This window comes from Pinus tabuliformis, chromosome J (genome assembly GCF_031772625.1).
Source record: "Pinus tabuliformis cultivar Carrire ecotype Pingquan chromosome J, CPIR1, whole genome shotgun sequence".
Lineage (NCBI taxonomy): Eukaryota > Viridiplantae > Streptophyta > Pinopsida > Pinales > Pinaceae > Pinus > Pinus tabuliformis.
Window position 1 is genome coordinate 806,290,414 of NC_142295.1, and position 14,837 is coordinate 806,305,250.

Here is a 14,837-nt window from a genome sequence, read left to right on the forward strand (position 1 = left end):
CATGAAAACTACAAGTGTTTAGGCTTACCTTATTCCAAAACGCGGTTGTTGTAGTCCGTCCTTGCCGATCCGGATGAGCTCCTCCTTCAAGTCAATTCCTGCAACCACAAACAATCAAACAATTACCAAGCACTTGTATTTCATATAATAAAACATATATTCAACATGCAGACCAAGGAACACATGAAATAACTCATTAACACAAGCTATTGAGAAAAATAAACCAGTTTGTATTAATAACGAAACAAAGAAACTCTTACAACCTGGCCTTGGTGTTGTGCAAGTTCCTCCCAGGGTCCATCAAGGGTTTTCCTCTACTTTGACAAAGCTCACCCACTTCCAAGTAGAATCAAGCAAAGACAATCTCTCCTCACAAGGTTCTAAATGGGAGTCCTAATTCCTGCAGCATTTACCCAAAGAAAATGTATGGCTCCAACCTCTCCTCCCTCTGGCTCAATGTCTTTATTTATAGTGCTGTAAAGAGGTTATTCAGGTCCACCATCAATGGGATAATCCCCCTCTTTGGGTGGGATAGCTCCCTTATTGATGGGATAAGTTCCCCCTTAATAGAGATACATGAACCAACTGGAGGCGCATCCAATTCATCAAACCGACCTCTAGAAAGTTCTAGAAGTAACCACAAGTAACTTTTTTAAGATGAAACTCGTGCATTTTGCCTTTTACAGAAGGACGCACCTGTCCCTTAACATACAGAGCGTCCAAGGACGCACCTTTTGTGAACATGGTCAGCGTCCCCGCAGGTAAGGCTAGAGAGAACCTGCGACCCCAGAGATGAACATATTTTTTACAAGACTTTCTCTCTTCTTTGAGTTTGAGATGGATAACAGAGGCATAAGACTTGCCTAAGAGGGTAGCATGACTGTTGATTTGAGCCATACTAACTGTAAGTAGTCAAGGTGACATTTTTTAGTGTAACAACTAGCCTAAGCTAAGTTGGTGTATCAGAGCCCTAGAAATAAAATGTTACTAGGTGAATTTTACTTTAAGCGTTAATTTTAGTGGTTGTTGTTTAAGTCAAGAGGTGGCGGAGATGAAACTCGTGGTGTAGAGACTCGACTCGAAATCACTAAAAAGATGCACCTAAGATGATTTAAACAATCTTTTCTCTTCGATGAACTTCTAAACTAATAAAGAGTTTGAGAATGCAAATACTTCGTAAACACAAAGCTTTCTCAATTAAACAAATTTAAAGAAGAGATTTTCCTTTCCAAAGCACTCAAAACGAGACAACTAGCTATTTCACACAAATTTCCCTTTTCTTTTCAAAGCACTCAATCACTACAAAAACAAACTTTTCCAAAAGAGATTTTTTTTTTTATATTTTGTAAATAAAACACTCAAAACTAATGAAAACGACTAACTTTGAGAGCTACAAACTATATAAAAAGCTACTTGAAGTCAAAGCTTACTAAGAGTCTTTTTGAGGATGTTTTACTTAGCTAAATGTGAGCTAAGGACTAATTTATGCAGAATCACAATTAGTCAAAAAAAAAAACAACCAATCTTTCGTTTTCCTTTTTTTTTTAAATGAAAATTCCAAACTTTCAACTACAAGCTTTTCGAAATTTTGAAATGAGAAAACTCAAAGCGGATTCCTCAACAAGGGGAGATTTCAGAAATGGTCAGACTCATAAGAAGACTGGTAGACACCAAGGTAATCTGAGGTCCCTACGGCTTCTAAGCTCAGAGCCACTACACAACCAAAAACGAAAAACAAACCCAACAAGCAAAATTCCTAGGAATTCCACCTAAAATCCTAATGCTAATGAAATTAAACCAAGGAAAGTTTTTGACAGGGAACAAGCAGGTCTGGGCAATGGCTAAAACCTATAAACAAATTCTAAACTGATAAAAAAGAGAAAAATTTAAATTTTTTCAAATTTTTGACAGGGTACGCAGGCAACCTGTTTACACAGGTGCGTCTACGCTCTGTGCACAAAGAAAAAGTGCGTACAAGTACGCACTGTGCTTAACTCAGAGGGTGCGTACCTCTTCCAAAACTATGAAAAATGAAAACTAACTCAAAATTAACTAAATTCACCCAATCCCACAATCATCAAGTCAAAAACAGAAACAGAAAATATAGTTTCTCAGGTCAAAGTATAGACAAAGAAAACAATCAAGTCCCCAGTATGGTCGCCATTTTGTCGCACGGAAAGTGTCGATCTTGCGGACAAGATAGACCTTCCTAGAATCTAAAGAAGACCTAACGACAAGCAAACCAACCAGACACTATCTTTCTCTAAATATGCTTTAATAAACAATAGCAAACAAGTGTTTTTAGGGCCTACCTTTGGTCCAACGCAAGCTTGTGGATGCCCTCGCTCCTTTGATCCAAATGAGCTCCTCTTCGCGAATCTGCAAACACAAACAAGGCAAACAAATTAAATAGCACCTGAAAAGACAATTGCATAAAACATATTTAACATGAAAGTCAAGGAGTCCATGAAACAAATAACATAAGATACTTGTTGAGAAAAATGAGTTTGATTGTATTAATTCAAAAGAAGAAGAACCTTACAACCTTTGCCTTGACGTTGTACAAGCTCCTCCCAGAGTCCAACAAGATGTCTCCTCTACTTTGACAAGTTTCACTCACTCTCTAATGGAACCAAGAGGTATGTGATCTCTCCTCTCAAGCTCAACCAAAGAGTCTCAATTTCACCAGCATTTACCCTCAAAATGTTCAGCTTCTAACCTCTCTAGTCCTCACCCCAATGCCTGTATTTATAGTGCAATGGAGGGAAGTTACTAGGTCCTCCTTCAAAGGGATAAAGCCCTCCTTCAAAGGGATAGCTCCTTTAGTCAAGGGATTAGCTCCTTCTCTTTTGGGATGCATGAACCACCTCAGAGCGAACAATCCACGTCAAAATTCCTTCTAGAAAACTCTAGAATTGACCCAAAGTGAGTTTTTTAAGATAAAACTTGCGCCTTTTGACTTTCACAGGGGTCCGCACCTACACCGTTAGGAACAGAGCGGGTAGGTACGCAGCTTTTGTACACAGAAGGTGCGGGACCGCAGGTGACCATGAGAGAAAGTGCGGAACCAGAGTTACATTGATATTTAATGTCTTTCTCCCACTTCTAAAGCTTGATTTGAAGAGCTGAGGTCTTAGACTTGCTTAGGAGGACAGTACAAGTGATGATAGACCCATACTGACTGCAAATAATCATGGTGATGATATTTTAGTGTAACAAACACACCGCAGCAATAAAGCGATGTCAGTGCGGAAGTACACGAATTTCCCACGATGGCCCGATTTACAGAACCGTCGCGACTATTAAGCGTAATTACGCAATGCACATGATACTACAAAAGGGGTGACACGATGAAAGCGCGACTGTTAAATTAAAAGCCGCAATGATGTTCAAAATAGTAATAGGCGAACCAAAAACTCCCAAATCAAAGACAATCAATCTTTAATCAAATAAGGACATTTCCAAATCAGGCCAGGAAACTCAGAAGACTGGTAACTAATCCCCAATACTTCAAAAGAGACCAAAACAAAAATCAAGACAAGAGTAAACAAGAAAAGAACAAAGGCCAATGTCCCCAGCGGAGTCGCCAATTGTGATGCAGGAAAGTGTTCCCTCTGCGGACAGAGGCAACCCCTCTAGCCCTAGAGTGGGTCTAGTCACAAACAAGGACAGATCAACAATAGCTTTCCTTAAACAGACGTATTTGGAGGCCTACCTCAACCAATGGTCGATGGAGTTCCGTTGCGCTGCTTCAGCTTCCGTTTCCTTCACCTAATGAGTAATCAACCTAAAACAATGCAAAGGAAATACAACAAAGCACGTAACCAGAACAACAATGATCTATTTACTCACAAAGTCAAGAAGTCATGAGCTATCAAGTACATTACATACAAGACATAGGAAAACATCATTGATTGCATTAATAATGAAATAAGAGTAAGCTTACAACCAAAGTCTTAACGTCACAAGCCTTCTCAGAAGGGTCCAGCCAGCATGCTCCTCAAGCATTCACTCTTTGAAGATGGATCTCCCACTACACAAGGCTCTCTCACTCACAAGTTTTACACAATATTAAAGGCACTTCACAACCTTCCACAAGCTATCAACAATCCCACACTTGTCACACTCACACCAGCTATCTAGCAAACTCACAATCACTAACAGCACTATCAGCAACCATTCCAAAAACTAAGAACTAGCAGCACATAGCAATGGTGAGAGTTTAAATAGGAGAAGGAGTCTCCATGAAAGGTGGAAGAATGAGCTTATCTCCAAGGAGGGTAGCAAAAATGACGGAACAACCATGCCAGAGAAAGGTGGGCGACATAAACTAGGCCAACAACTAGGTTTGTAGTCATCTAGAAGGCCGACTGTTGGAACAAATTCGCCCAATCTGGATCATCGTGGGCACATAATTGGTCTTTCGCTCTGACATCGCTATTGAATAATGTAGCTAGTCAGGTCATCGCCGAAGATTACAAGCGACAGTCGCGCTGGCACATAAAATCGGACCATCGCAGGAATCAGGTGTACTTCCACAATGGCAGCGCTTCTGGGCTGTTTTGGAGCGCCCTTCAGCGCGTTTATTTAGCCAACAGATGTGATGAGGCAGAAACCTTTGGAAAAGTGGGTCATTTGGAAACATCAGAGAGAATTTGTCTAACATGAGCATGAATGACTTTGGACACATGACACAGTAGGAAGACTGGAGTGAAGACAGTGACAAATTACTATGTAACAAACAGTTTACATCATTGGCCGGTAATCAAGCGATTTTCTAGTATGCTCAACTTCAACAAATCTATTCACATATTAGAAATTGTACTATGATCATTTGGGATTCGAGACCCCAGACTAAGATTACATAAGTTCGAGTTGCGTGGATTAGTTCGTGATTACATACATGACTCTTTGATTGGATGGCTGCAACCATACCTGAGTCTTTCTAGATGGCTAAGACCATACCTCTATCTTTATAAATGGTCTTATCGACTGGGTCCCTGCATCCATACCACAGACCAAATTTCATATGTCTTTTGGATGGCTACGCCCATGCCTAGACTACATGTATTTCACTATTAGAGATATCAGTTGTACTTGTGCCTGTAGGTTTTCAGTGATGTTGTTCCGATTCGGTTATGATTTCGTAAATCATTTTACCCCTCCCACTCTCTCGGGCTTCATGCTTTAGGGGGCATCTATTACACAGTAATTTGTCACTAGCCTCATATCCCTTGATCTCAGATAGAGTTAGTCTCTTAGCGACATCTCTATTGTGTCATACATCAAATAAATATGTCCATATCTTCCCACTCATTCGAGAAAATTAAACAAGTGCTCTCTAATCCTAAAGATTGACCATTTTACCTATGTTTCTACATCGTCGCAAGTAAGCATCATTCTGCCTGCGAAGATTATCTGTGATGAACTATAAGGTCGTGATGTCGTCGCAGGGGTACATATGTTTCCTGCAACAGTCGAATTTTAGGGCTCAACGCAAGTCCTCAAGATCTTTATTGTGATTATGGCTCTGCATACACTGCTTCGTTGTGACGTCATCATTGAGCCCTAGTGTATGACTTGCAACGATCCAGATATGGAAAATTAGTTCAAACAAAATTCTTCTGGGTGATTCTAGAGTTGGTTTTTGGGTCAAGGGAGTTCTCCTTTCCCCCATTTGGGATGGTAGTTCCACCTTTTAAGAAACCTCCCTTGAGGATAAGCTCCCTCTCCCTGATTTCATGGAGGCTCCTCCTCCTATAAAAACACTCCCTATTACTATGATCATCTAGTTTTTTGGATTTGAGCAAATTAGCTAGCTTTGGTGTGAGTTTGATAGTTTGCAGTGTGAATTGCTGATAGTTTAGAAATTGGTTGTGGATTGTCTTAGCCTTGTAATAGAGCTTGTGAGTAAGAGAGAGAGTTATCATCTATTTGGGACACCCATTTTGAGAGTGAATTCTTGAAGAAACATACTGGTTGGACCCTTCAAGAAGGCTTGCAACGTAAAGGCTTGGTTGTAAGCTTTGTTTTTATTCATTTTAATACAATCAATGATGATTTCCTATATCTTGTGTAAAGTATACTTGATAGCTTATGGTTCCTTGACTCTGTAAGTAAATATATCATTGTTGGTATTCTGTTACGTGTTCTTTTGTTCTCTTATGTTGTTTCAGGTTAATCGCTCATCGAGGAGAAGGAAACGATAGCTGAAGCGGCGCAACGAAAGCTCCATCGAACACCGGCTTGAGGTAGGCTCTTTCGAAAATGACTGTTTAATAAAATTAGCCGTTGTTTTGTCTTGTTGTGGCTAGACTCACTATAGGGCTAGAGGGGTTGCCTCTGTCCGCAGAGGGAACACTTTCCTACATCACACCCAGTCAATTCCCAAGAGCCTAGGATAGGGATTGTTGTCATCCACTATCTCTATTACTTCAAAATCAGCCAACGCACTTGCTCCCTCAATATCCACATTCACCCCCTGCAACCACCCCATGGAGATGATTTTCTACTGATTCACCATCCTTAGCTGAATCGGAGACCATTGCAGCACAGGTCTCCCCATTCACTCCCAAGTATATTTTGGTAGGACATTCGCATCTGACCCCAGGTCCAAGATGACCTGATCCATTTCATATTCTCCTATCTGTGTGGTCAGTCTCATCTCCCATCCCGTCCTTATTTTATGCTTGCAAATCTTTCGTACTACGTGCGGCTCACCTAGTGCGGTTCCAGTGCATCTATTAATGAGTTCTTGTAAGCCTTTCATAGCCTTACTGTCGCGCAGTAACTTCATATAGGTTTCCAGGAAAGTCATGAGCATAGAGGGGTCCATCTTTAGCTTAGGCTTATCCTTGCTTCATGAGGTGGAGGCCTGAGTGAAGCTCTTCTTAGCTTCCATGAAAGCTTCATTTTGGGTATCAGAAGCCCCACGCAATGATCATAGATGTGCGAAGCCCGCAATTTTGGGTAAAAACAGTGTAAAGACTCCGTGGGAGGCGCAGAGCACGAATTGTAATAAGTCAAAGTCAAAATGGTAGTCCACCCAGAAATAATGTAATGAAATGTAAATTGAGTCGGCCCGCCCGTGGATTGCGATCCACGGGAAGGTATAAATAGATAGAGGCTTTATGGGTCGTGTAGCTAAGTTCTTGTTTTGGGTTTCATCTTGGATCTGAATTAATGGATTTTTGAGGAAAGCAGCTTGAAATCGTTTGTAAGTCCGAGTCGAGGGTTTGGGTAATGGATAGAGGCTCTACAACTGTGTGTGCAGAGGCCTGGAAGAGTCTGGAGCTGTGTGCGCGGACCCCTATAGCTGATTGCGCAAGGTGGATCTAGATGTATTGGTGATAAGTGGAAATAAAGATAAGTTTCTTCTGCAAATTCTGTGCTACAATTTGAGCTATCGCAAATCTGACTGTATGAATGATTGATATAGATGCATAGTCTAAATGCATATGTTTATGTTATAGATATGTGTGAATTTAAGTGTATTATAAGTGTGCGAACTGGCCAAATCTGTTAAATGTTTGCTTAAAGACCCTCCTAAGTATATCAGAGCTACAATATTTCATCGAATAAAATAGATCTGTAGACTGCGTGCTAATAGACAAGAAGAGATATTCGAAATCTACACAAATCTAGCGTGGCACAAAGTTGCAGAACAGGGCGTGAAGACTCCAAACCACATCTAGACATCCCAAGGGTGTGGAAACCTAGTTCCATCACCCTCCCCTGCTAACTCGAGTGAGACCTCAGTCAGCGCTTCGCGGACTGTTGCCGAAAGGGCTGATAGCTACGAGATTTGCTTGGCTAAATAATTCTTCCGAACCTGGGTCAGACCCATATAAGCCAACAAATAGTTCCATTGTCGGGACTAGGATCTGCCTAAGGGGTGTCTGATGTTAGAACACTGGAACCCGACAAAGAAAGAGATTGAAGAGTGGTGGGATTTGAAACTCCACGAATTCGCAGTACAAGAGAATAGAAACCCGTGAGTATCAGAGGAAGATTGGCTAGACCAGTATATATTCACAGACATTCACGAAATCTTCTTTGCGACATTTCTGGTAGAGCTATACAAGTGGATCGCGAGGCTAGCTGATAGCGGGGGAAGGTGTAGATTGGACCAGCCTATTGTGTGGACCTTGGAACTGGTGCACAGGCTAGAAGCCATAGAAGATAAAATCACACGCGCAGTGGATCATTATTGAGTAATAGGAGGATTTATTACTGAGTTCGCTATAGATACGACTGTGAGCTATAGCGAAGAAAAAAGGTGGTTTCTTCAAGGACCTCAGGGTAGGTATATCAAATCCTTGAATACTTGGATTAAGATGATGTTGTGTGAGAAACAGATTATGCATGTTTATTGATGTCTAGAGTGACGCAGAGCTAAAGAGGTTATAGCAGAATGGAAGGAGTAGAGAACAATCCTTTAGTCTCTATTTCTCGCGAAGGCGAGAAGGAGCTCATGAGGTTCTCACCAAGGAGCACGGTCCGGTTGATCGGGGAGCGCTTCCCACTGATACCACCTCTGTCCATGCCACCCCCCGCATCACCTTCATCGAACCCGTCCGCCCCACCCCCAACCCCACCCTCACCAAAAGTCGGGATGGCGAGTGCGATCAAGCTACCAACATTTAAGGGTGTAGGAAATGAAGAACCAGGACAGTTCTGGTTTTTGATCTAGTCTGTATGGGATGCCCAAGGCATAATAGATGAAAACATCAAAAAGGCCACCTTAGTTAATGCACTACAGGACCATGCACTAACATGGTACATAAAATACTCGATCAATCATCTAAATGTGGGAATAGCGGCAATCCAGGATGCACTAAACAAAGAGTTTGGCCGACCAAAATCGAAAACCCGTTCAGTTATTGGGTTCAACAAGATCGTAATGTTGCTTGGCAAAACCCCGTGGGATTTGGACCAGAGATTAAAAAGCACTATTCACGAAACTAACATGACATTGATGGATGCACAGCATTACGCGTTGTTTGTGGCATCATTGACACCACATTTGAGGACGGCTCTATCTCAGCAAAATATCTCAACCCAAGATAAGGCACTAGAGACAACAATGAGGTTGCACGAGACCCTCATACTAGATCCAGGGTTGGCAATTCAGCAAATCCATGCACAACTTCAAAACCTAAGTTTAGAAATGCAAATCTTGAAGCAAGAAAAGGTGTCCCGTCCAGAGGTACGTGCAGAGTTGGGATGTCTTAAATGCAAGAGCCAGGGACACGATAAGGACCATTTTCATGTCTTTGCGAATTATCTGGCAGGGGGAGGCCCAATGTCGTCGAAATTGGAGATACAAGCAGGAAAAAGTGATGCACCTACACTTTGGTGTGCGATTTTTCAAGTATGTGGAAAACATGCAATAGATAATTGCCACTTATTACAAAAGTATACCTAGACCCTGCAGCAGCTTTATTGCAATTTTTGTCAATCAGTAGGACATGATGAGCGGGCATGTCAAAGCTATGACTTAATGATGGAAAGAACCCCAACTTACCGAATGCAGATCGAAGTGCGAGGAGGATTCTAAGGACGTGGCTGAGGAAGAGGAATGGGGCCCGGACGGGGCCATGGATAGCTGATCTGTTATCACTGTGGAGGGTCGGGACAATACGTTCATTACCGCACTACCCGACCAGGATTTCGTGCCCCTGTTGTGAATAGTTTGATCATGAGATGGTAGACTGTCCCACTCTAATTGCCCAAATGCACAAAAAAGGAGTGCTACAACCCTCACTAACCTAGAACGTCCAGATGATGCGATCAGAACCTCGCGAAGAGGACCCTAGTATAAACATGGTACTGAGGAGCGGTGCAACTACAGAAGGAAATTTGCGAAAAGAATGTGTAGAAGGTGGAAAGAGGTACGACACACCTACAAAGGAACATGACTCTAGATTGGAACAGGGGAGGACGATGCCGAGGGAAGCTCAATAGAGCTTCGCGGAAGCTGCTACCCCAGGTAGGAGGGATCAAACAGAGTTAGGATTGGACCCCTCCATGATTACTACCTTCCTTGAAATCTACATGAAACTACTGCATGATAGTAAGGTCATTCAAGGGCCGGATTCAGCGAACCATAGGTAGTCCAGAAAATAGGAAGACATGCTTTGCGCACCAAACGGGAGATGAGCCTGACAGCACAAATCGATGAATATGAAATGGATCAAGCCATCCTGGACTTAGGCTCAGATGCGAATGTATTACCTAAACAAGCATGGGAGTGCATGGGCAAGCCTACACTGCAATGGTCCCAAATTCAATTGCGAATGGCCAACCAACAAAAGATCTTACCAATGGGTCGACTGCAAGGGGTGACCACGGATATTGATGGTGTAAGTACACAAACCGATTTCGAAGTCATAGAAATTGTTGATGATAGTAATCCTTACCCCTCACTGCTTGGGATTGATTGGGCAACGAATATGAAAGGGATCATTAACTTAAAAAGGTGCAAAATGACATTCGAAAAGAAGCCACTACGAGTAGTAGTTCCGTTGGACCCAACTGAAGGAGAACGCTACACCAAACCAGTGCGCGATGAAGAAAGCGATGATGAACTAGATTACATCTCCAGATAACAGCACAAGACCAACATCCAGTGCATTCCATAGAGGATCAAAGAGTCGCGTGGGAGTGTGATAGTACTTATATAGTGGATTCTGATGAGGAGATTGAGTGATGGCAGAACTGGTTGCAGGAGGCTACGACACTGAACTGTAATATGATGACTCAGTCATTGCAACGCATAACCACCGAGGAACGATAACGACCGAAAGAAAGCACCGTGATAGAGGAAAGATAGCTCATCCAGCCTGGCACTGGATGCTTAGCATGAGAGAAGTGTAGTGGGGCGGAAGACGTGTTGCACACACCTAGAGGGGGGTCGCGGAAGTTGAACGGGAGAAGGCAGTTCCAGGTACGAACGAAAGGACGGGTGCAGCAACCAAGTTGGTATAGAACAGTCATACCTCAATGACAAAGGGTACGGGTGCTCATCAGGTGACCATCGACCCACTCAACTCCGCACAGATCGAAGGATTACATGGCTGAACAAGGAAGTTTCGTTACGACCAAACAACCTAGCACAAATACAGCCCACCCTTCCAAGGACAACACCCGCAACAAGATTCAGTAGCTTTGGGAAGCCATCTTGTGTGGTAAAATGCAAATTGGAAAGTTAGAAGCATCAGAGACTAGACTTTGCGCACAAAGTGATGAGTTAGATGAAGCAATTTCTAAGCTACAGTTAGAAGTCACCTATATGCAAGAACTAACGAAGACAACAAACATGGCTGACTCTCCTACCGTGCTACAAGCAGTAGTGCCGCTAGCATGGTTGTGCCTGTACCCGGAAGGACAAGAATGTGCTCACTGCAATCCGTTAGTAGAATCAAGGGAACGCAACGGGTGCTCACAGCTCAGGCTAGCCGGGGACTAGAAGACCCGTGCGAAGGATTCGCCCACTTGACTATCCATACACGGCCCAGTCCCAGCACCCCACGCAGTTGAAAGAGGGCGTGGGACTATAAAACAGGTTGTTGCGCAGCTTCGTAACATGGCCTCAGCATACGTACAAGAACCACACTTGCGTCCTTCGGGATTCACTACCGCAAAGGAAAGTGACCGTTGCAGGTACTATTCATGATATGATGACCCATTTAAAGCACCATGGAGCGAGTGGTGGGCAATTAAGGCAAAAGAATAATCGCCAAAATCGCATTTATGAGCTGCCACAAGGGCAAGTAGCCAATCTTAAATTTTGAATCATATATAATCATAGTAAGAGTCACACCACCACATCTTCCCGCCTTGCAAGAAAGTTGCTCTGGGTCAAAAACAAGTGCAAGATGAGTGACCAGCGATTTGAAGAAAGCCTATGGTTTAAGGCATTGCCGAAGCACTACAAGGAAGAAATCCTCAAAGCACACAACCCTACCACCGTTAACCCGCAGCAAGCTTCACGGCAAGCAACCGAGCTCCCTAAATTTCCCAGGACACCAAGGACTCGAAAGGACCCTCAGGTTCCAGAATCAGTCAGACGGTCGCCGCGACACCTACATTTTGGCAAATTCACAATGGAGGAAAAGGGTAAAACTATTACAATTGACAGAGACGAGGAAGTAGAAGAGTCTCCCACATATATCGAAGAATTAAACCTTAAGGAGGACCCCATATAGCCAGTGTGACGACCCAAGTATGTGCTGCCTAGCAAGGGGAAGGTGAAGGCACCTACAAATCTAGATGAAGTCGACAATATTATCGTTACCCCGTCTCTCCCAAACGCTGTCCCAGTGGCAAACTCAGTGGTTGGCCGCGTTGCGATGATGAAGTTCAAAGATTGGGACCTTACAGATATCGTAAAATTCCCCAGCCTAGCAACAGATGCACTAATGGAGCGGAATGTAGAAGGGGCGGTGACGACACTACAGCCAAAGGAGTGGCTGCGGAAGGTGGACCAACCCGGGCTGCTCTTTCTATTGTTGATTCCTCACTTTCTACAGCCTTCTATCACCATGTTGGTCATAAAGCAGTTGCTCTGTTTAGTTCATGAGGAAATATTATGGGTCGGTAAACCCGTCAGTATCACAGTTGAACTTGTTCATCAGGTCTTGTACCTTCCCTGCGACGGAAGAGACCCTCGGGAAATTACTGATAGAAGTAACAATGTAGTGATGATAGAGTGACTGGAAAAGAAATATCAGCTCGCTAAGGAATAGCGAGGGTGCCTCATTGACAGTATCTAAGACCACGCAGTCCACATTGCCACGCAGTTGCTGGAAGGAAAAGTAATGAGGAAATGTCGTGGCACTGAGGTTGCCACCGTAGTCATCGCACTTGCTGAGGAATGCACAGTGGGTGTATGGTTCAATTGGTCACAGTTCCTTTGTGAAGAGTTTCTGACCAATTGCCGCGAAGTGCAGGAGGAGGGCAAGACTTTCCATTATGTTGGTCGCCAATGACTTACCCAAAGAAAGCCAGTTTCCGTTCTTGGACTCGGAATGGCCGGAAGCGGCTAGATATGCTTCCCTCTGGGCGACAAGGGATGCAGCACTAATTTAAAACATCAAAATCTTCTGGATACTGATGGAAACTAATGTGCACCAATGGATTAATGAGCTACCCCGGCTGTTCGACGGGATCTATGAAAGCATGAAGCATATTGTCGAGTTTAAAGCCAACATGCATCGTATGTACATCAAGGCGCGTAAGGACCCGGCACAGGCATGGACCTCACTCTGCTTTATTTCCATTGATGACGTTGTAGATGGGGTTGTGGATACCTAGCCACTGACATGACACAGACCAGGGGCAGTAGAGTGCAACGAGGCCGCTATCCGGCAGCAAAAGGAGGAAGCTAAGCATATCATGTAGCAAAAGCGAGATGAACAGCTCACCATGGAAGTTCATGCAGCTCGAGAGGCGGCACGGGCAGTAATTGGAAAGACTCCACCAAGAGGGGCTACGTCAACAACAGCCAAAACCAACCAGAAGCCGCCCACTGGGATGACTGCAGACGTGCCACCAACAACTAGCACGGATTCACCTTTAAAGCGGCCAGCGCCACAAGACCGCACGAAGCCACAAAAGAAGGCAAAGGTATCCAAAACGGACAACGGCATGACCACCCTAACTGAGGGGGACCTAAACGATATAGAAAACACTGTGCGAGACGTCGCTCAGGATGCTATCGACGAAGCCATGACCAAGCAACAGATTGTGTTGGGGGAGCTCCATACACAGCTACAGGAACTTGGAACAAGGATCACGCCAATGAGCACCAGTACTACTCAGGGGGTTCTTGGTATGTCAACCACTGAACCATTATTAAAGGCCCAAATGGCTCATTCCATCACGATTCTAGTAGGAGCACTGATCATCGCAAATGCGGAGGACCGCACTATGCCTGGATGACTTCAAGGGCTGGGACTAAACATGGCTACTCTACCACGAGAATGTTTGCAACAACTCCAGGATAGTGTCACGATGGAGCTCCGCGCTAGGGCCGGTCGCGCCAACTAAGTACTCCAGCAACAGAGAATTAATATCGACCAACTGCGCCTCCAACGGGATGAAGCAATTAGGTAGAACCAACAAGTGGAGAAGGTAGTAGTAGAAGCATGCTCGAGTGCTCATGAACTAGAGATTGCAGTGGAATTGCCTATCGAAACACAAATCCAAAAATTGGCTACTAGGTTCCGACACGCAGAAGAGGAGGCCACGCGGATCCATTGAGAACTCAGCATGCAGATTGCAGACTTAAAATTGCAGGTTTCACTGAAAATGCCACCAGAGATCTAAGAACAACGCAGGAAAATTCTCACTATGGGGCACGTGATGCTTACACATTCAATGGAAGAATGTACCAAGCTGCTCACTTAGTCGATTGTTACGCTCACCACCCTTCAGGAGGATCCAACACTTCATCGATTGGAAACCGAGGCTTGGGAACTTCAGCAAGCTTACAATCAGATCCGAGGAACCGTGCACACCATTACTATTACACAGTGCTTGGCTAAGATACGCGAGGCTCAGGACCTGAAAATCCAAACCGATGCTGCCAGAAAAAAGGAAGCAGTCATTAAAGCCCATCTCCAGCTATGGCTAGATGAGGCATTTGTGGTTTCAACCACGATAGAGCACAAGGTAGCCCACATGCAAGTTGAGTATGCCACCATGGAGACAGTAGAAACAGAGACTAAGGTGTCGGTGACACAGGTGGAACGCATGCAGTGAATGACGGAAGAATTTGCTACTAGCACCAGTGATGCACAGAAGTTGTTAACTGATCTCCGCGCAAAGCTAGC